This window comes from Columba livia, chromosome W, assembly GCF_036013475.1.
Source record: "Columba livia isolate bColLiv1 breed racing homer chromosome W, bColLiv1.pat.W.v2, whole genome shotgun sequence".
Taxonomy (NCBI): Eukaryota; Metazoa; Chordata; class Aves; order Columbiformes; family Columbidae; genus Columba; species Columba livia.
Genome location: NC_088641.1, coordinates 15,967,439 through 15,989,967, shown reverse-complemented (window position 1 = coordinate 15,989,967; position 22,529 = coordinate 15,967,439). Strand labels below are relative to the sequence as shown.

At 42.6% G+C, this 22,529-nt stretch overlaps 1 long non-coding RNA gene across 1 annotated transcript; it reads left to right on the top strand.

Moving 5' to 3' along the window:
• Nucleotides 1–4,536: 4,536 nt before the first annotated feature.
• Nucleotides 4,537–20,389, top strand: LOC135577152 (uncharacterized). The gene is made up of 3 exons (XR_010468736.1): nt 4,537–5,090; nt 8,508–8,581; nt 18,355–20,389. It is a non-coding gene; the product is annotated as an uncharacterized LOC135577152 (long non-coding RNA).
• The last annotated feature ends 2,140 nt before the right edge of the window (nt 20,390–22,529 follow it).

Below are 22,529 nucleotides of genomic sequence, written 5' to 3'. Positions count from 1 at the left end.
AGTTTTTGTTGATGGTTCTGGGAAGTCTCATAAAGCTGTAGCGGTCTGGCATGAAGATAACAATTGGCATCATTCTGTAAAAATTATTGAAGGTTCAACCCAATTAGCAGAACTTGGCGCAGCTTTACATTATTTAGAGCTTTTTAAGGAGGAACCTCTAAATTTGATTTGTGATTCTGAGTACGTAGTCAAGGTCCAATGCACATATCTGATTCTGAACTGTTCTTTGTTTTTTGGGTTTTTTTGAAACAAAAAGGGGGGAGAAGTAGGGGAAACACCACAAACCCAATTGTCAAAAGCATTGTATGTGATGAATCACTTATATCTAAGTGGTGCAGCCCAAATTTGCCCTGTGATGAAACACTTTGCAAGTATGACACAAAACCATGCTAAATCAGAAAGAACCTACGTTAGTTATGGTCAAATCACTAGTTAATGGTCAATGGAAAAGGCCACATCAATTGACAACCTGGGGGGAGGCTATGCTTGTGTCTTTACAGATCAAGGGCCGCAATGGTTGCCAGTATGAAATATGAAACCTGTGTTATCTTCCTGACAATGACTGCTGCAGCTGCTGCATTTTGGATGCCCGCACAGACAAAGACTAACATGTGGATTACTTTAGCCAACATGACTGGCCAGGACTCTATATGCCTAGCTATGGCGTCTCCGGAAAACCTGTTCCACACATGCTTGGTTGGCATCCTCCTTGATGACTACAGCAGCATCACACAACTGTTTCAAAATAGTGGTCGGTGCAAAGGTATTGCAATGAACTGTAATAATACCAACATGGCACTTTGGATTAATTGCCTCCCGGAAGCAGATATTGAACCACAGGAACTGGAATTGCTGGCATCTATGCCCATGGATGCTTGTATCCAGCTGGTCTGTGAAAAGTGTCAGAACAATATACAAGAATATGAATGGATAAAACTGCAAAATGTTAATGCTACCCTTGGTGACTACAGAAATGAAACTTGATGGTGTAATGCCTCGCAGAAGAATCCAAGGGGTGTCGTTGATAATGTGGGACAGTGACCCCAAAACCTCCTGCATGGTGTATTCTTGATCTGTGGAGACAGAGCCTGGCCAGGAATTCCTTCTAATGCTGTTGGAGGACCATGTAGTTTGGGACAATTAATTCTCTTAACACCCAATGTATCTATGATAATAGATCACAGAAGAGCAAGGTGGGAAAAATGCTTTTTGCATGTATATGAGTCAAAATGTGATGATAATGTAGATTTTTGGGGATCAGGGTTAAGGGTTTTAGGATCTCTTGTACCTGGTGTTGGCACAGCTAAAGCTTTAAATACTTTAGAAAAATTAGGATGCTGGTTAGTTAAGCAAACCAACAGAACTTCTAAGGTTTTAAGTGGACCTTTATTAGATGTAGATTCTGTAAGACATGCTACATTGCAGAATAGAGCCGCAATAGACTTTTTGTTCAAGGACATGGGCAAAAATTTTGATGGGGTTTGTTAAATAAATTGTTTAGTGGCTGGGGGCTTCCAGGGTTGTTGTTATCAGTAGTGAAAATGGGACTGATTGTTTTGATGATTGTTGTGGTTGTGTTACTAATGTTGCCATGCATGATTTCTCTGCTGCAAAGAGCCCTGCAGCAGACAATGAAGGCAACTTTTTTAGCACAAATACAAAAAGGGGGAATTGTGGGACTACAGTGGGTCCATGGATTCCCTGATTGAGGGCATGGGAACACAAATTAGTCTTGAAGATATGACAGATGTGAGTAACAGAGTATCCAGAGATGTTAAGGATGTACCCGTGAGAGAGAAGGGAGTAGAAGAGCAACATTGATGATAGCAAAAATAGCCAATGAGATGTTACTGCTGTAACTTGTAACCAATAGTGAAGAGACACATGAATTGGTGAAACTGTATAAAAATGCACTTGTGGCAATAAATGGCATCTACTACTTTCATCCTGGAAGAACTTGGTCTATGTCGTTTGTCCGTCTCAAGCACGACAATGGAGCAGTACTCTATCCAATGAAACAGAGTATGGGCTCAACAGAAGTGAAATAAATGGCAAACCATTGATGCTGATGCATATGTTATGTGAGAACAACAAGGATTTATCTGTGAAAGTAATACCATGAAAGCTCAGGACTAGGTTGCACTAAAATCTCCCACCATTGCCCCAGCAAAACCCAGGTCTCGTCACCATTTCCTGTGAGAAGCTGCTGGCTCCTGACACTTCTCGCTGCTGCTCTGGTTTTTCACTACCTCTGAAATTTCTTCACTGCTTCAAGATCTGCCACTTGGCTGCTGACCGAGTTGGCACCAGAGCAGCTCCCCTTGGCAAGTGACAGGTGGTGGTTTTGGTTACATCACACATAGATCTCTTGCCATTGCCCTAGCAATGCCCAGGTCTCTTCAGCTTCTCCCATGAGAATCTCCTAGATTTATCTCACTACTGCCCAGGTTTTTCCCTGCCACTGGAAAACCCTCACTGTGCCAAGATCTACCACCTCGCTGCAGACAGGGTCGGCACTGGAGCAGCTCCCCTCAACAACTGACTGGTGGTGTCGGTTACACTGCATTTATATCACCCACTGTTGCCCTGGCAATGCCCAGGTCTTGTCAGCATCTCCCAATAAAGAGTCACCGGCTCCTGGTGGTTCTCGCCACTGCCCTGGTGTTTCCCTGCCTTGAGTAAACCCTTACTGCACTGAGATCTGCCATTTTGCTGCAAACCAGGTCAGCACCAGAGCACCTCCCCTTGGCAACTGACTGGTGAGGGTGTCAGTTACACCACATTTATATCTCCCAATTACACCCTGGAAAAGCCCAGAGTTCATCAGTGTCTCCTGCAAGAGAGCTGCCAGCTCCTGCCTTTTCTCGCCACTGCCCTGGCATTTCCTTGCCTTGGAAAAACCATCACTTCATTGAGATCTGCTGTTTCACTGAAGACCATATCAACATCAGAGAAGCTCCCCTCAGTGACTGACTGGTGGTGGTGTCAGTTACACAGAATTTAAAACTCATGTTGTTGACCCAGCAAAACACAAGTCTCATCAGTGTCTCACATGAGAGAGCTGTCAGCTCCTGGAGGTTCTTGCTGCTGCCCTAGCATTTCCCTGCCTCAATAAAACCCTCATTGCATTGAGATCTGCCACTTAGCTGCAGGCCAGGTCAGCACCTGAGTGGTTCCTCTCCGTGACTGACTGGTGGTGGTGTCATTTACATAGTGTTTAAATCTCCTGTTGTTGCCCTGGAAACTCATAAGTCTCCTCAGCATCTCATGCGAGAGAGCTGTGGGCTTCTGGCTGTTCTCGCCACTGCCCTGGTTTTTCACGGCCTTGATAAAACCCTGACTATGCCGAGATCTTCTGCTTCACTGCAGACTGGGTCTGCACCAGAGCAGTTCCCATCAGCAACTCACAGGTGGCAGTGTCAGCTACAGCGTGTTTAAATCTCCTGCCATTGCCCTGGCAAATCCCAGGTCTCAGTCTCCCATGAGAAGCTGTCAGCTCCTGGTGGTTTTCAACGCTGCCCTGATGCTTCCCTGCCTTGGAAAAAAAACCCTTACTGTGCCAAGATCTGCCATTTTGTTGAGGACCTGATCAGCACTGGATTAGCTCCCCTTGGCCACTGAATGATGATGGTGTCAGTTACAGTGCATTTAAGTCTTCTGCTGTGCCCTTGGCAACTCCCAGGTCTTGTCAGTGTCTCCTGTGAGAAGCTTCCAGCTCTTGATGGTTCTCACTGGTGCCCTGGCATTTCCCCACCTCAGAAAAATCCACACTGTGCCAAGATCTGCCCCTATGCTGCAGACCAGGTCAGCACTGGATTAGCTCCCCTTGGCAATTGACTGCTGGTGGTGTCGGTTACACTGCATTTAAATCTTCTGCTGTGCCCTTGGCAACTCACAGGTCTCATCCACGTCTCCCATTAGAAGCTGCTGGCTCCTGGCGGTTTTCACTGCTGCCCTTGTGCTTCCCTGCCTCGGAAAACCCCACACTGCTTCAAGATCTACCGATTTGCTGCACACTGGGTTGGCACTGGAGGAGCTCCCCTTGGCAACTGACTGCTAGTGGTGGCATTTACAGAGTATTAAATCTCCTGCTGTTGCCCTGGCAATGCCCAGGTCTTGTCTGTGTCTCTTGGGAGAGAGCTGCCGCCTCCTGGCTGTTATCGCCACTGCCCTGTTTTTTTCCAGGCCTCAATAAAACCCTCACTACATCAACATCTTCTGCTTTGGTGCAGACCAGGTAAGCACCAGAGTAGCTCCCCTCGGAAACTGATTGGTGGTGGTGTCAGTTACATCACATTCCAATCTCCCGCTGTTCCCTGGCAACACCCAGGTCTCATCAGCATCTCACACGAGATAACTGCTGGCTCCTGGCTGATTTTTCCTCTGCCCTGTTTTTTACCAGCTTTGATAAATCCATCACGACGCTGATATCTGCCACATCGCTACAGAACAGGTAGGCATCAGAGCAGCTCCCCTTGCCAACTCACTGATGGTGGTGTTGGTTACATCACATTTAAATCTCCTTCCAATGCCCAGGTCTCATCAGTGACTCCTGCAAGAGAAGCTGACGGCTCCCGGCCATTCTCAACATTGCCCTGGCATTTCCCTGCCTAGGAAAAACCCTCACTGCACCAAGATCTTCTGCTTCCCTGCAGACCGGGACTGCACCGGAGCAGCGCCCCTCAGCGATTGACTGCTGGTGGTATCGGTTAAAACGGCATTTTAATCATCTGCCGTTGCCCTGGCAACGCCCAGGTCTCCTCAGCTTCTCCCGTGAGAAGCTGCCAGCTCCTGGCGATTCTCACTGCTGCCCTGGTGTTTCCCTGCCTCGGAAAAACCCTCACAGCGCCAAAATCTGCCGCTTCGCTGACGACAGGGTCGGCAAAAAGTAGCTCCTCTTGGGGACTAACTTGTGGGGTCGGTTCCACCGAATTCAAATCTCCTGCCGTTGCCCTGGCAACACCCAGGTCTCGTTAGCGTCTCCTGCGAGAAGATGCCGGCTCCTGGCGGTTCTCAGCGCTGCCCTGTTTTTCCCTCGGACTTGGAAAAGCCTTCACTGCACCGAGATCTGTCGCTTCGCTGCAGACCAGGTAGGCACCAGAGCAGCTCCCCTTGCCGACCACCGGTAGTGGTGTCAGTTACACTGCATTTAAATCTTTAAATCTCCTGCCCTTGCCCTTCCAATGCCCATGTCTCGTCTGCGTCTCCTGAGAGAGAAGCTGACGGCTCTTGGCAGTTCTCAATGCTGCCCTGGCATTTCCTTGCCTCAGAAAAACCCCCAATGAGCCGAGATCTGCTGGTTTGTAGCAGTCCGGGTCGGCACCAGGGAACCTCCCCATGGCGACTGACGTAGTGGTGTAGGTTACACCGAATTTAAATCTCCCGCTATTGCCCTGGCAACACCCAGGTCTCATCAGCGTCTCCCCCGAGAGAGCCGTCAGCTCCTGGCAGTTCGCGCCGCTGCCCTGGCATTTCCCTGCCTTGGAAATCCCTAACTGCATCGAGATCTGCTGCTTCGGTGCAGACCGGGTCGGTAGCAGAGCAGCTACCCTCAGCAACTGACCGGCGGTGGTGTCGGTTACACCGTGTTTAAATCTCCTGCCGTTGCCCTAGGAACTCCCAGGTCTCGTCAGCGTCTCCCATGAGAAGCTGCCGGCTCCTGGTGGTTCTCGCCGCTGCCCTGACGTTTTCCTGTCTCGAAAAACCCCCACCGTGCCGTGAACTTCCGCTTCGCTGCAGAGCGGGTCGGCACTGGAACAGTTCTTCTCGGCGACTGACTAGCGGAAGCGGTTACACCGCGTTTAAGTCTTCCACCGTTGCGTTGGCAACGCCCAGCTCCCGTCAGTGTATCCCGACCTAGAGCCGCTAGCGCCTGGTGGTTCTTTCCGCTCCCCAGGCATTTCCCTGCCTTCAGACAACCCTCATTGCGCCGTGGTGTTCGGCACCAGAGCAGCTCCCCTCTGCGGCTGACTAACGGTAGCGGTTACACCACGCTTAAATCTCCCGCCGTTGCCCTAGCAACGCCCAGGTCTCATCAGCATGTCCCGCAAGAGAGCTGCCAGCTCCTGGCGGTTCTCGCCGCTGCCCTGGCGTTTCCCTGACCTGGGAAAACCTTCAATGCGCCGTGATCTGCAGCTTCACTGTAAAGTGGATCAGTGCTGGATCAGCTCTCCTCGGCGAATGATTGGTGGTGTCGGTTACATCACGTTTAAATCTCCTGCCGTTGCCTTGCTAATGTTAAGGTCTCATCAGCGTCTCCCACAAGAGAGCAGCCGGCTCCTGGTGGTTCTCGCCCCTGCCCTGCCGTTTCCCTCACTGCTCCGAGATCTGCTGCTTCGCTGCAGATCTGGAGCAGCTCCCCTCGGCGACTGACTGGAGGTAGCGGTTACACCACGTTTAAATCTCCCGCTGTTGCCCTGGAAAGGCCCAGGTCTTGTCAGCATCTCCTGCAAGAGAGCAGCTGTCTCCTTGTGGCTCTCGCTGCTGCCATGTCGTTTCCCTGCCTCGGAAAAACCCTCACTGTGCCAAGATACGCTGCTTCACTGCAGACCAAGTCGGCACCGGAGCAGCTCTCTTCAGTGACTGACTTGTGATGGCAGTTACGGTGCATTTAAATCATCGGGTGTTGCCCCAGCAACGCCCAGGTCTCATCAGCGTATCTGGCAAGAGAGCTGCCGACTCCTGGCAGTTCTTACCGCTGCCCCAGCGCTTCCCTGCCTTGGAAAACCCTCACTGTTCCGAGATTTGCTGCTTCACTGCAGACCGGGGCAGCAGCGGAGCAGCTCCCCTCGGCCACTGACTGGTGTTGGTGTCAGTTACACCTCGTTTAAATCCTCCGCCGTTACCCTGCAAAGGCCCAGGTCTCCTCAGCGTCTCCCACGAGAAAGCTGCTGGCTCCTAGCCGTTCTCACCGCCATCCTGGCGTTTTCTTTCCTCAGAAAATCCCTTACTGCACTATCTGCCACTTCGCTACAAACCAGGTCGGCACCGGAGCAGTTCCCCTTGGCAAATGAACACAACTTAACATTAATTATAGATCCTGATCAATTTCCTGTTGGGACCAGGTCTTCCATTAATTAGGAAGTAATTAGAATTTTTTTGCTGAATGCTACAGAGAGAAATCTAAACTCCTGTTTGTCCCTGGAATAGCAGTAAAGAGAAATAAAATGGTATATTTCAGTGAAGCGCCAAAGCTAAAATAAAAAATATTTTCGATTTTAAAAGTCTATTTCTGGCTACAATTTTTGCATTAAAAATGAAAAATCTGGCTTAACTAACAAACATTGTCTGTCTTCATTCTCAGTTACACGTTCTGGAAAAATGGATTAATGCTTTTATAAATATTTTTTGGTTTAAAATACTGTTAGTGTTTGAAAAAATATTTTAACAGATTGTGAAAAACTATATAATATTTATTATTTAAAATGTAAAAGAACCATTTTTTTCATTTACAGGATGAGATATGTACCTTAAATTCTGGGTTTTTTGTGATCATAAAGAACACTAGCTGGTTTACTTGCTGTTTTAATGATAAGTGCTACAATAATATGGTAGTTATAAAAATGAGTATTTGTTGAAAAATTATATCATAAATAGATCAGAGTCTGTACTTTAAGGAAAGGAATTCAACAATATTGTAGAATAAGCAAATTAGTGCAATAACTTCATACTGAGATGTAGATGACAAATATTTAGTCATACTGAAATCAAAATATGAAGAGCCATTGCTTTTCTACATGCATGGAGTAACAAGCCAGCCTGGTGTTTTTCTCCCTTATATAAACAACAAAAAGAGTGTAAGTAGGATGGTAGCAAGTGAAACCAGAAGAATTCCTCTAAAAGTCATGTAAGCAGCCTCCATAAAATAATAACAAGAAAAGTTTGAAGCTAGGAATTCATAGCTTACTTTCCTTGAATATTTCCACAGAATTCTGTGAAGAAATGCCAATTTATCAGCATTAATTACATCCTCAGTTTTTGTGTTGTTTTTCAAATGGTCTTGTGCATTCTTTATCACAACATCAGGAAAGGTTTTGCCAGCATGGCTTCTAAGTCAGTTGTATTATTGCACTTGTATAAAACTCTACAGCCAGTGCATGTATTTCAGCACCTTTTGTCTTTTACCTGTTTGAAGGATGTATTGAACTCATAGGCCTCATCCCATAGGGTCACAGTTCCTTCCCTTAGTGGAAAACTTCAGAGAAAATTCTGTGGAGAACCTTATGGCATTTTTTTTTTTTTTTCAATTTAAGTATATTTATTTGTGAATTGCATGCATATTTTTACCCAATAATAATTGCACTTTCAGTGTTAACACAAAGGTGAAATGAATAAAGCAAAATCAGTAAATTGTTTTATCATCTAGAGAGAAAGAAAAGTTTTCACTTAGCTTTATCTACTAACAGGAAGTTCCAGAAAATAATAAAGAAGGTTATTTATAGCATACCAGATATGGGTAAGAGCACTTATCAACTCCCTAGTACAATCATCTTGTATCTCTTTTGCAGGTACAGCAGGTACAGAGTGAGCTAAGCATAGGGAATGGATACCTGAGCTTTCTAGCAAGCACAGTGATGCAGAGGTAAGGGATAATTTTTGATTGGAAGAGGTCACCTAAAGATTACTATTCTCTGAAGCAAGGGGTGGACAAAATAAAAAATTGTGACTTTTTAGAAGTCTCTCTGAAATGAACCAGTGCACACTACTGCTTAGACAGAGCTGATTGTATGAGTAGTCTAACTCTGAAAGAAGAGCACTCAATCAAAAGAAAATCACAAGTGCTTTCCTTTCTAATATTAATAATTTGGTGAGCTATTTAGTGGCTTACTTGCACTGATACTGTAGCAAGATCTTTATTCTTTTTAAAGGGCACTAGTGCTTTTTTTAAGAGAGACATAACATTATTATAATAGAATACAATAACGTGAACACTTAAGAATATAAGTAACTTCCATCATATAAGTAGTTCCACAGAAGTCAACAGTGCTTTGAGTGCTTCCCTGATTGCAATTCTGAGCACTTGGTGCTATTTATTTTATTTTGATTCATTGAAGTTTATGTGAATTATGTTCACTCTAGAAACATATTGTCTAAAGATTTTTTATATTTATATTGACACAATATACAGCTATGGTACAATTTTTATAAATGCCAGAGAGTAAGGTACCTTTTCCAAATGTACCAACATGCATCATGAACTGACATCTCTGCAAACTGCTTCTGTTTCTGTCATGTTCACAATTATTGTACCTGGGCTTATTCTTGCAAGAAATTGCATACAAAACAATTACTTACTTGCAAACTTTATCCATGTAAGGTTTCTCACGGCAGTTTAAGGGACCATTCTTGCCAATACTTATAGATGTAAGTAGCTTCTGTCAAAGTCAAGACAACTTGCTTAGAAGAACAAATGTTACCTGGGACTATGAGCTTAGGGTTAATGTGACCTGAAGACCCAAACTAAGCCAGCTTTCACCAGCTGTGAACACCCCATATACTTATGATAAAACAGTAGGAGATTTGCCTAAGGAAGCCAAGCATATAACGACAGCCTCAGTGCATGATCAGATTTCCCTGACTGGTTATGCACCTCGCCCTTTTACTGAATTGGTTACACTATTTTGTTATTATGTGTGTGTGTTGAACTTATTACTCATGTAATACTTATTTGAAGAAAATATTAGAATAGAATAGGATAGAACTATTAAACTAGAATCGATGGGGGAAGGGGATACCAACAGGATAGATGAAGGTAAGCCAAGGGGTTAGCATGGCATTGCCTGAGGGTTGCAATGCTAATGGAAGCATTTACACTGCTTCAGGGAGCACTGGGGGCTTAGGCGCATACCTGAAATGCTTGTACAGCAATGCACACACTATGCGAAACAAACAGGATGAACTGAAAGCATTGGCCAGTTCCCAGAGCTATGATGTCATTGGTACTAGTGAGACTTGGTGGAATGAGCCCCACGACTAGAGTGCTGGGATGAAGTGCTACAGGCTGTTGAGGAGGGATAGGCAGGGCAGGTGAGGTGGAGGAGATGCACCATATGTGAGGGAGAGGTGTGACTCTACAACCCTTACAGTTAAGGATTATGTGGCTGAGAGCCTCTGGGTGAAGATTAGGGGGATGGAAAACAAAGGAAATGTTGCAGTGGGTTTCTCCTACTGATAGCCCAGCCAGGATGTTAGCACTGATGAGTTGTTGTATAGGCAATTAGGAGAAATGTCAGGATCAGCAGCCCTTGTCCTTATGGGAGACTTCAACTTCTCAGGCATCAACTGGGAATATCATACTGCAGTGATAAGCAGGTCTTTGAAATTCTTGAAGTTTGTAGGAGATAGCTTTCTGTCACAAGTACTCAGTGAGCCAACTAGGAAAGATGCACTCCTAGACTTGTCATCTGTGAATAGAGAAGGACTCATGGGGGATGTGATGGTAGGTGACTGTCTTGGCTACAGTGATCATGAAATGATTGAGTTTAAAATTTTCAGCGTAATGAGAAAAAAGGTCAGCAGTGTTGCTACCCTGGACTTCAGGAGAGCAAACTTTAAGGTATGATTCAGGAAACTATTTAGATGAATACACTGGGAATCTGCCTTTGAGGGCTTAGGAGTCCATGAGTGCTGGTCAGTCTTTAAGAACCACCTTTTAGAATCACAGAATCACAGAATCGACTGGGTTGGAAAAGACCTCAGAGATCATCGAGTCCAACCCTTGGTCCAACTCCAGTCCGTTTACTAGATCATGGCACTAAGTGCCATGTTCAATCTCAGTTTAAAAACCTCCAGGGACGGCGAGTCCACTACCTCCCTGGGCAGGCCATTCCAATGCCTGACCACTCTCTCTGTAAAGAATTTCTTTCTAATATCCAGCCTAAATTTCCCCTGGCAGAGTTTAAGCCCATGCCCCCTTGTCCTATTGCTAACTGCCTGGGAGAAGAGACCAATCCCCACCTGGCTAGAACTTCCCTTCAGGTAGTTATAGAGAGTGATGAGGTCACCTCTAAGCCTCCTCTTCTCTAGACTAAACAACCCCAGCTCCCTCAGCCTCTCCCCATAGGTCTTATGTTCAAGTCCCTTCCCCAGTCTTGTTGCCCTTCTCTGGACCCGCTCCAGCACTTCAATGTCTTTCCTGAACTGAGGGGCCCAGAACTGAACACAATACTCCAGGTGTGGCCTCACCAATGCAGAGTACAGGGGAAGGATCACTTCCCTTGTCCTGCTGACCATGCTATTTTTGATACAGGATAGGATACCATTGGCCTTCTTGGCCACCTGGGCACACTGATGGCTCATGTTGAGCTTCCTGTCAATTAGTACCCCCAGGTCCCTTTCTGTCTGACTGCTCTCCAGCCACTCTGCGCCCAGACTGTAGCGCTGCAGGGGGTTGTTGTGACCAAAGTGCAGCACCCGGCACTTGGCCTTGTTGAAATTCATCCCATTGGAATCAGCCCATTTTTCCAGTCTATCCAGATCCCTCTGCAGAGCCCTCCTGCCTTCCAGCAGGTCGACACTCCCTCCCAACTTGGTGTCATCAGCAAATTTGCTGATGATGGTCTCAATCCCCTCATCTAAATCGTCAATAAAGATGTTAAACAGGACTGGACCCAACACTGACCCCTGGGGAACACCACTAGTGACTGGCCGCCAGCTAGATGCAGCCCAATTCACCAGCACTCTCTGGGCCCGGCCCTCCAGCCAGTTCTTAACCCAGCATAGAGTACACTTGTCCAAGACATGGGCTACCAGCTTTTGCAAGAGTATATTATGGGAGACAGTGCCAAAGGCCTTGCTGAAGTCCAGATAGACCACATCCACAGCTTTCCCCTCATCCACCAGGTGAGTCACCTGATCATAAAAGGAGATCAGGTTGGTCAGACAGGACCTGCCCCTCCTAAACCCATGCTGGCTGGGTCTGATCCCTTGTCCATCCTGAAGGTGCTGTGTGATTGCCTTCAGGATGATCTGCTCCATAACCCTGCCAGGCACCGAGGTCAGGCTGACAGGCCTGTAGTTGCCAGGGTCAGCTCTGCAGCCCTTTTTGTGGACTGGGGTAACATTGGCCAATTTCCAATCATATGGGACCTCCCCAGTGAGCCAGGACTGCTGGAAGATGGTGGAGAGCAGCTTGGCAAGTTCTTCTGCTAGCTCCCTCATCACCCTAGGATGGATCCCATCTGGTCCCATAGACTTGTGGGGATCCAGATGGCTCAGTAAATCACTAACTATTTCCTCCTGGAATACAAGGGGCCTATTTGGCTTCCTATCTCTGTCAACCACCTCCAGAGATGAGTTGTCCTGAGGGCCACCTGTCTTACTGGTAAAAACTGAGGCAAAGTAGGTATTAAGTACCTCAGCTTTCTCCTCATCTTTGTTAACTATATTTCCCTCAAAGTCTAACAGAGAATGGAGGTTTTCCTTGCCCCTCCTTTTGTTATTAACATATTTGAAGAAGGACTTTTTATTATCCCTGACAGAATTGGCCAAATTAACTTCAAATTGCACTTTTGTTTCCCTGATTTTTTTTCTGCATCATCTAGCTATTTCCATAAATTCTTCATAAGTAGCCAGCCCTTTTTTCCACAGTCGGTAAAGTCTCTTTTTATTTCTGATTTCATTCAGAATCTCCCTGTTTAGCCAAGCCGGTTGTCTTCCCCGCCGGCTAGCCTTTCGGCACACTGGTATAGCCTGTTCCTGTGCACTCAAAACCTCCTGCTTGAAGCATGTCCAACCCTCCTGGGCCCCCTTGTTTTTAAGCATTGTTTCCCAGGGTATGCTCTGAACTAGACTTCTGAATAGACAAAAATCTACCCTCTGGAAGTCCAGTGTAGAGGTTTTATTAATGGCTCTCCTTGCATCTCTGAGTATTGAAAATTCTATTATTTCATGGTCGCTATGCCCCAGGCGGCCTCCAACCACTACATCTCCCACCAGCCCTTCTCTGTTTGTAAACAGTAGGTCTAGCGGGGTCTTGCCCCTGGTAGGCTCATTTACCAGCTGATGAAGGAAATTGTCCTCTATACACTCTAGGAACTTCCTAGACTGCCTCTTCTGTGCAGTATTGAGCTCCCAGCAGATATCCAGCAGGTTAAAGTCACCCACAAGAACAAGGGCCGTCGATTTTGAGACATCTGCCAGCTGCTTGTAGAATAATTCATCTCCTTCATCATCCTGGTTGGGTGGTCTGTAACAGACACCCACGAGGATGTCAGCCTTGTTGAACTTCCCTCTGATTCTGGTCCACAGGCACTCAACCTTGTCACTGCTGACCTCAAGTTTAACAGAGTCGAGTGACTCTCTAACATATAAAGCCACCCCTCCACCTCTCCTACCCTGCCTATCTTTTCTGAAGAGCTTGTAGCCACACATAGCAGCACTCCAGTCATATGAGTCATCCCACCATGTTTCTGTGATGGCAACTATGTCATAGCTTTCCTGCTGCACGACGGCTTCCAGCTCCTCTTGTTTGTTGCCCATACTGCGTGCATTAGTGTACATGCACTTCAAGTGGGCTGCTGATTTCCCTCTTAATTTGGGCTTTCCATCCTTAGGCTGATCTTTGGAGAGCCCAGTTTCAATCCCTTCCCCCTTCAAACCTAGTTTAAAGCCCTCCTGATCAGCCCTGCCAACTTATGGGCTATAGTCCTCTTGCTCTCCCTAGAAGGATGAAGCCCATCTGATTTGAGGAGACTAGGTACCACAGAGTTTGCCCCATGGTCAAAAAACCCAAAATTTTGACGGTGACACCAATCCTTAAGCCACCTGTTGATGAGATGGGCTTTTCTACTCCTCTCTTTATTTAGCTCCTCATCCATCCCAGATACCACAGGAACTAAGGCAAATATCACTTGTGCTCCCGTCCCATGAACTGACCGACCCAGTGCTTTAAAGTCTTTTTTAATTATCTTGGTACTTCTTCTGTTGATGTCCTCGCTGCCAGCTTGGACTACTAACAGGGGATAGTAGTCTGAGGGCTGAATTAGCTCCGGAAGTCTTCTATTAATGTCCCTCACCCTAGCCCCAGGAAGGCAGCAGACCTCCCTGTGGGATGGATCTGGGCGACATATAGGGTCCTCTGTTCCTCTCAGAAGGGAGTCGCCAACTACTACCACTCTTCTTTTTTATTTTCTTCTTACAGCTGCAGTTGTAATTCTTTTTATAGATGAGGTCCATCCAGAGGGCTCTCCAGGTGGATCTTCTTGGCTGTCCTCTGCCCGATTTTCAGGGTCCAGGGCCTCATATCTATTTGTTAAGGGCACCAAGGGTGGTGACGGGGTTCAAGAGAGGGTTCTTTTACCTCTCCGATCAGGGACCTGTTTCCATTCCCCCCCATCAATTAGATCTGCTGTATCCGCCTTATGGCAGGAGGGACAAGGCTTTGCCATCTCCTGTTGCACACCCTTAGGAGTCAAAAGAGCCTGACCCCACCAGTCTGTTTCTTCTTCACTCTCCCTAATGCTCCTTAGTCTCTCCACCTCTTCCTTAAGCTCCGCCACTAGGTACAGTAAGTCATTGACCTGGTCACATCGTACACAGGTGCCTCCCATACCATTCTCTGATACTAATGCCAGGCACAGACACTCTGCGCAGCCAGAAGCCTGGGTGGCTGCATCCTTCTTGGCAGGTAGTGTCTGTGTAGACACACTCTTTGTATTAATGGCAGCAACAGCTTTCCTTTTTCTAGAAACCATTACTACCTTTAGTTAAATTGGGGACAAGAAAACAAAATGAAACCCTGGGCAAACTCACCTACAAGAGCTAGTTGTGTCCAGTCTACTTGCCCTGCCACACCCCAGTCTGTGTCACCAGCAACAAGTGAGAGGTCTAACAGCGAGGAGTGATAGAACCTCTGAACCCTACTGCATGAGCAGCCCCAGTCGCTGCTGCTGCAGCACCGTGTGGGTAGTGCTCACCTACCTCACAAACACATTCACCTCCCAGCGCCTGGTGGGCTCCCGGAGGCTTTTTCAAAGCAAGAGGGAGGGGTGTGACCCCCGTCACCGTAGTAACGGCCGCGCCATGTCAGCCGGTTCCGCAAGGGCTGCCGGGGACTCCCGGGTAGCGGAATCGAAAACGCGACCAGAAACCCCTCTCTTTACCCTCTCTTACCTCTGTAGCTTCGAGATTTCGCTCCCGGCTCCGGCCGAGCTGGCTTCAGTCAGCTGATCCGAGGAACTGAGCACAAAAGCAGGCAATTCCACTGTGTCCAAAGTCAAGCAAGTGGGGAAGAAGGTCAGCTTGGCTGAACAGGGAACTCCTCATGGAGCTCAAAAGGAAAAAAAAAGGTCACCTTCAAAGATGCACCAGGGGAGGTTTAGACTAGACATTAGGAAGTATTTATTTACCAAGAGGGTGGTCAAACACTGGAACAGGCTTCAACATTTGTCCTGAAGAACAGATTAACTTCAATAACAATGCATAAATTTCCACATTATTTTCCAAAGCATGCAGTAAACTATATAAGTAAAGACTTCAGATGGAAGACGTACAAAATTATTAATATCTGCTTTTTTAAGTATATGTTTATGGATTGGAAGTTGTCATTAACAGAATTGTTAGAATTTGATTTTTTTACAAAACAATTTGCTGGGTTACAGTTATGTGGTCATAGCTAGATGTATAAAAATATTTATAAAAACAACACCTCATCGATATAATTCGCTCCTTATAAAAAATGTGTAAAGCAGTCCCTTCATTGCAGGTTTTTTATAGGGACAAATGAATGCAAGTGTTAACAAGGCCTAATCTCCTTTGTATTTGTTTCTTCATTAAGCTCCAACTATGCTTTTGTCTTTGCATTGAAGATTTTATGAGAAGATGGAATGACAGGCTTGGCTTCTCCCAGTGCAGCTGGCACTGCTGAGGCCCAAAGCCTGAGTCTGTTGTAGTGGGATCATGAGAGATGCGTTCAGAGCACAGTTTGCCTGTCAGTTTCCCATCCACCTCAGAGCTCTCAGTTTCATTCCTGAATCCTCTTAATGAGGAGTGGAGAACAATACCAGTATTGTTGTTTCTATTTGGGCTCCTGTGGAAGGAATAATTGGTGTTTGTTTGTACTACCCAAACTCTATTGACAATTACTTCTAAAGCCACTGATTAACTCTGCTCTCTGCTTCAGCACAAATAGCTGTTGAGCTAGACACATGACAACTTTTCTATCTCTAATAGTCTTTTAGTTTACTGAAGTCTCATAGTTTATTGAATATTGCTTAGGAGTGATATTTGGCACAGAAACAACAATGCACCTTAATTTACACTCATCTATATCATGTGAACAAATGAGAAATTTGTGCTTTGGTCTGATGCTGGAAATGCAACAAAAAAAAAGCAGTTCTGAAAAGTACTCCTCTGATTTCTCTTTCCTGGCTTTCTTTACAACTGTTGGTAATAAAAAGAACCTTCTAATTAACACTGGCATTTCTCAGCAATTAATCTTTATTAAATTTTTATGCCTAAATATATAGCACAAAAATACTAATTAATTGTAAGCATCGTAAGGATAGTGCTACAGACTTTGTTTTGGTTTTGTAAACCAAGCAAACGGAAACTATTGCTAAGTCTATTTCTAGGATGCTGGTAGTAATTTTAGTCTGTCAAATCATTTGGTCTTTCCTCACCCTCCTCCCTTCATATCTCCCCCATGCAGCCTGCTGCCAGCACTATGCAAAACACAATCATGAATATGCATAGTATGGAGATTCACTGTAATTTTTCAGGGTTATCCGATGTGACATTTATAGGATAGCAGCATACATCCATTTAAATGAGAGTGACAAATATCTTATTCTTTTTATTTCTATTGTATTTTTAATATTTCTTTGGTCTCTCCTGGGAGCAGTGTAAGCTAGTAGGAATTTGAATAAAATATTTTAAAAATCAATTACTTTACTAGCATACTGCTTTTTAAAGCTTCACGCTTTTGTCTACATGTGATATGTATACATGCAAGGTAGTCTGTCTTACCTGAAGATGGATTATTTACATGAAATGAATAAAAGTCTTTTTGTAGATATTTTACATATTATTATGTTACCTACAGATAATAACAGAGAGTAAAATGTCTCATATATTGGACTGATTTCTGAAAATGAGTTTGGTCTAATTACTTCAATAATCTGATCACCCACCTGATAGAATGATTTAACAAGCTTTTCATTTTTATTCTAAGTGCAGACTTTTGAAACAATGACACTAAATTGTCTCTTGGTAACTATGACATATTGGAATTATGTTCTAGATATATTGAGCCTGGAGAAGAGAAGGCTCCAGGGAGACCGTACTGCAGCCTTTCAGTACTTAAAAGGGGCTTATAAGAAAGATGGGGACAGACTTTTTGGGAAGGCCTGTTACAATAGGACAAGAGGTAATGGTTTTAAACTAAAGGAGGGGAGATTCAGGCTAGACGTGAGGAAGAAATTTTTTACAGTGAGGGTGGTAAAACACTGGAACAGGGTGCCCAGAGAGGTGGTAGATGCCCCATCCTTGGAAACATTCAAGGTCAGGTTGGACAGGGCTCTGAGCAACCTGATCTAGTTGAAGATGGCCCTGCTCATTGCAGGGGGTTGGACTAGATGACCTTTGAAGGTCCCTTCTGAGCAAAACTATTCTATGATTCTATGATCTATTGCATATCCTAGAGGTTTGGATATTATTTTTATTAAATAAATTAATCGGGACCTAGCCTAAGAATTTCCTAATTGTAATTATTACTAATAATGACTATTAATTATTAACATTTTTGTTCTGTGTACTTTAAGCAGCTAGCACATCAGCTAGACCTTCAAATTCATGACATGATTTCATTTGATATCAATAAAGTTACTTGCAGATGAAGGTATAATGCATTGTAAGACCTCAAAATATCATTAGATATTCACCATTTATTAGTATGCAACAGTAAGGTTGAGAAGTCTAGCATTTTATAAAAAAAAACAAATAAAATTGCTTGTTACACTGCAAATACATTATTACTGGATACTGCTATAGAGTTAATTAATTTGCAAAAACATATGTGTTATTTAGGCTGTCATGTGCTCCAAAATATTCACAAAATAATGCATGCAGTATCAGTCCTATATGAATCCTTCAGTCTTAACAGAAATTATTCTATGGTTATATACCTAAACTTAAAAAGTATTGCAGAACAAATTAAAGAGAAAGCCCAATTTTAATTGTATATGTTCTTAGTTGAACTTACTCTCTGTTCATAAAATTTAAGAGTACACTTAATTGTGTCATAAATACATCACTGCATTTACACTTATGAAATAAGCCATAATTTTTGTTTTATTCATTAATATTTTACTGATGTCATCTTGTCCTGGTTTTGTTAAAAACAAGTTTCTTTTTCAGTGAATTTTGTCTGTCAGCTAAAGCTTTCATATTAACTGCATTTTCCTGGAGAACCAGACACATGTTTTGGTAAACCTAGCAATGGAATGCAAACTTATTGATAAGCACGGATGGACATCTCGCGAGAGGGGCGACGAGAAGAAAGAGACCAAGAAACTGACCAACTGGGTATAACATTCCATTCACGTGAATACTTCATATAAAAGTGGGAGATCACGAGGATCTCGTGTTGCTTTTCCCTTTTCCCTTCTGCTTATGGCCGACATTAGAAGAGAACCTTGCTAGTCGTCCCTGCGAACTGAGGCCTAGTGAGAGACTGAATCCAGCTCCGGTTGGCTGCAGAGTCTAATCCAGGACTTCGGGTGCCAGCTCTGCAGTTGCTGAGACTTTCAAGATTGGTTTTGTATATTTTGTATTATTTTCTCTATTCTTATTAGTAGCATTAGTAAAACATCTTTAATTTTTTCCAACTCTCTTCACTCTGTGCTTCTTTTCCTTCCAATCGCCTCTCCTTAGTGAAAAGGGGGGAGAGGGAAGGGGGAGTGTGGGGGAGGAGAGGGGGTTAACAATACATCTGCCAGGGTTTTATTGTCACCCCGCAATCTTAACCCTCGACACATCTATAGATTTTTTAAATGTACATAAACCAAATCCTGTCTTTCATGTGTAACAATGTAGTGGAAGAGAAGTTCACTGAAAGTCCTGTCTTTTGTTATTATATGAGATCTCAAATTTAATTGGGGAAATAAGCCAGAAAGTAATGAAACAACGGAATGAGTGGGAAACCTTTGCTTTATATAACATAGGTCTGTTAAATGTAACATTTTACATTTATTTTTTCAAGTGACTGTATGTACATACACTATAAAGTTGACTGCAATACACTACAAAAATAGCTCACAACTGTGTTATTGCATATGAAATAATAAAAAATACGGTACATACCCAAATGAATGGGTGTGCATGTGTGTGAATATGTGTGTGCATGCATGTACATCACACCTGAAAATCAATATGGTTCCCAAGTATTATATTTTAAATGATAAAATTTATAATCTATCAGAACATCCATGAAGACCAAATGAATTTCTTTACATGGCTTTTTTATTTTTTTCAGAAAACATGGATATCCAAATATATAAATGTAGGAATTTTATCTGTTTACTTTAAATATGCATTTTGTATTCAGAAGTAATGTAAAGAGTGTCTAACATTTATCCTCTTCTGCTCTGTGTTCATAAAGGGTCCAAACCTGAACACCACTGAACACAAACTCTCACTGTGGTTTCACACTAGTGAACCCAGAGCTGCTCCTTGAAGATGCTCAGTGCCTTACAGACATGGGACCAAAACAAACATTTTTGAAGAATAAGCCATTGAACTGAGCCTGCATTTGTTCTCTGTTTTCAGACTAAACTAAGTTTTAAAAGCTGTTCAGCAAAGACTAGAGATTTTGAAGTAGCGTTTAAGTGGATATGCTTACTAAGGTCCTGATCCTTCCAGACACTAAGCGGCTCACAGAAGGTACCAACATCTTGTCAAAATTATTGGAAGAGCTATCTGGAGAGCATCACCTTGAAAATGTGTAATATATATTCCTTTAAAATAGTAACAAGTCAAAGCATTGTACTAGCCTTCATTAAAAGAGAAGGCTTGGTTTATTTAAAATTTTATTAGATTGAGTTTTTATCAGTACCAGCTATCAAGACTTGAATGCTAATCATCACCAAAATATTTTATGAACCTATCAGATGATGAAAATGAATTAGTGCTATGTTATAAATTTACTACTTGCAAACTCACATGTAACAGTTGCTCATATTTTTCATACTGCTTGCAAAATGCTACTTGATGCATACAGTAGGTAGAAAAATACATCTGTCTACAGAAACACATAAAGGTATAAAAATCTTTCCTTCGTATTTATTTATAGCTTTTTTTTCAAAAGATTATTTTAATTCATTTTAAAAATACATTGTAATTTTATTTATGGAAAGCAAACTTCTGGAATTAAATAGACACATTTTACAAATTCCACATAGTAAGTGTGATATTTTTATTTTGAATTGTTGAGGAGCAAAAATAGTTTGGTGGCAAACATCTGTTTAGTAATCATATAAGATAAATTCATAATAAATACGGAAAATATATTTATTTACTGTTAATGCTAAACCAGCCTTTATTTATCTTAGAAGATTTTTCAGCTATGAATGGAAAATAAACTTTCCTTCAAGATGTCTGTGAACTGAATAATAAATGTCAGGTCCAAATTCTGTATAAAAATCAGTTTGGTTTAATCCTGGATATTATTCAGTATGCAAATAGATACTGGAGGTTTCTCCTGGTCTGCTATCATATGCCAATTTACAGACACTGGTACACTATATGTATATATGTTCTCCTCCTGCTCCTTCCCCTCCATCTGAAGACTTGGTCTCAGCTGCCTGCCTTTCACAGAAAACCACAAACCAAGAAAACATATCAGTAATAGCGCCCTGTAAATTAACTTGACATATTTGATGCAGAAAAAAAGCTTACAAAACACACTGAAAACAAAAGCCACTCGGGACCTGCACTTCATATATTGTGGATTTAAGAGATCTGGAAGGTGGTTATTCTATTATAAGCAGTACATGGCCTTCATCTTTTTTGTTAAGACAATTCAGTCATTCTTTGATAAAGCTGGGGTATTTGTCAAATTAAAAAAAAATTAACAACCATAAAGTCAATTAACATCAATAAAAGACATTGCTAGTTATGGGCTTGGCTTTATTTTGCATTTTTAAAATGTTAATATTTTAAAATATGCTATTATTAAAAGATAAATTGGAACTATTAATATTAATTTACCGATAATAAGGTGCACTACATAACTAAAATATAAAAAAATTAATGTTACCATTTTATGATTAGCATGTACCATGTTAAGCATGAGTTATGAAAACACTGTTGTATCTTGAAAATATTGTTAAACTTTTTAAATTTTTTAAACTTGTTAAATTTTTTTTCCTTTACTTGAAAGCTACAAATCTTTTTCCCTTTTTTTTTTGTAAAAAGTACTTGAATCAAATATGAACTATTGATGAAATATTTACCAATTCTTTTACTCTATTTGCAGTATAGACAGCAATAGGATACAGAGAGACAAAGCAGACTTAAGCTATTAGACATGCAGAAATGTTATTATGCTTTATTGTGTCTGCTTGTCCACACCTCTCTTCCTCTCCCTCTTGCACTTCTCCCTTCTCCTTCCTTTGATCTCTTTCACACACACACATGCATACAGATGCACATGGGCACACACAAACATACACACTCTCACTCCCCTTCTCTGCAGAGCTGGTAATACCAATATCTCACCTTATGGTTTACAAGCATAGAAGAAGCATAGAAAAATGCATAATCTTAGCATTTCTGCTTCTTTATGTCCATGGATTTATTTACTAGTCCTTGCATTCTACTTTTTTCTTGTTTCTATGGTTTATATTGCTGGCATTCTCATCTTCTTGTGGGTTTTTCAAGAAGAATCAAGATATAACTGGCAAATATTCAAATAATGCAGTCTGAATTTACATAATTTAGCTGTTTTTTTTTTTAAAAGAGACTATTTTAAAAGGTTCATGGACTTATGGATATATGAAGAGTATTTTGATTGCTTTTTATTCAACTACTTAAAGTTCTGTTTGTGTAAAATTGCTGTATTAAAAATAATTTACATACACATACATGCTTGTGTGTATATAAATGCATTTGGAATGAAAAAGTTCCTAAATCCTTGTAAATTGTGCTGATTAAGCCCCATATTCTGACACTGGCAGTGTTAAGATTTTACAGAAAGAGATAAAATGCTGAAATAAGTTATTAGTTTTAGTTTTTCTTTTGGTAGCAACTAAAGAATGGATCTAATTCAAAGGAAGTCATTCATACTTAGCTAATTTTCACTTTTTTAAGAAAACATTTCTGTATCACATTTTGCAATTTCCAAATGGATGCTTTCATCTTGTAAACAGAAAGATACAGTGTATTTCAGCAATGATTTCTTTTCTAAATATTTACTGGCAAGGGCTTGATTCTGCAAGTTCTGGCACACAAGTAACTATCCTTACTTGAGTAAACCTCTTAATATCAAAAGGGTTACTCATATGAGTAGTTTCTTGTAAGTGAATTTACTGAAT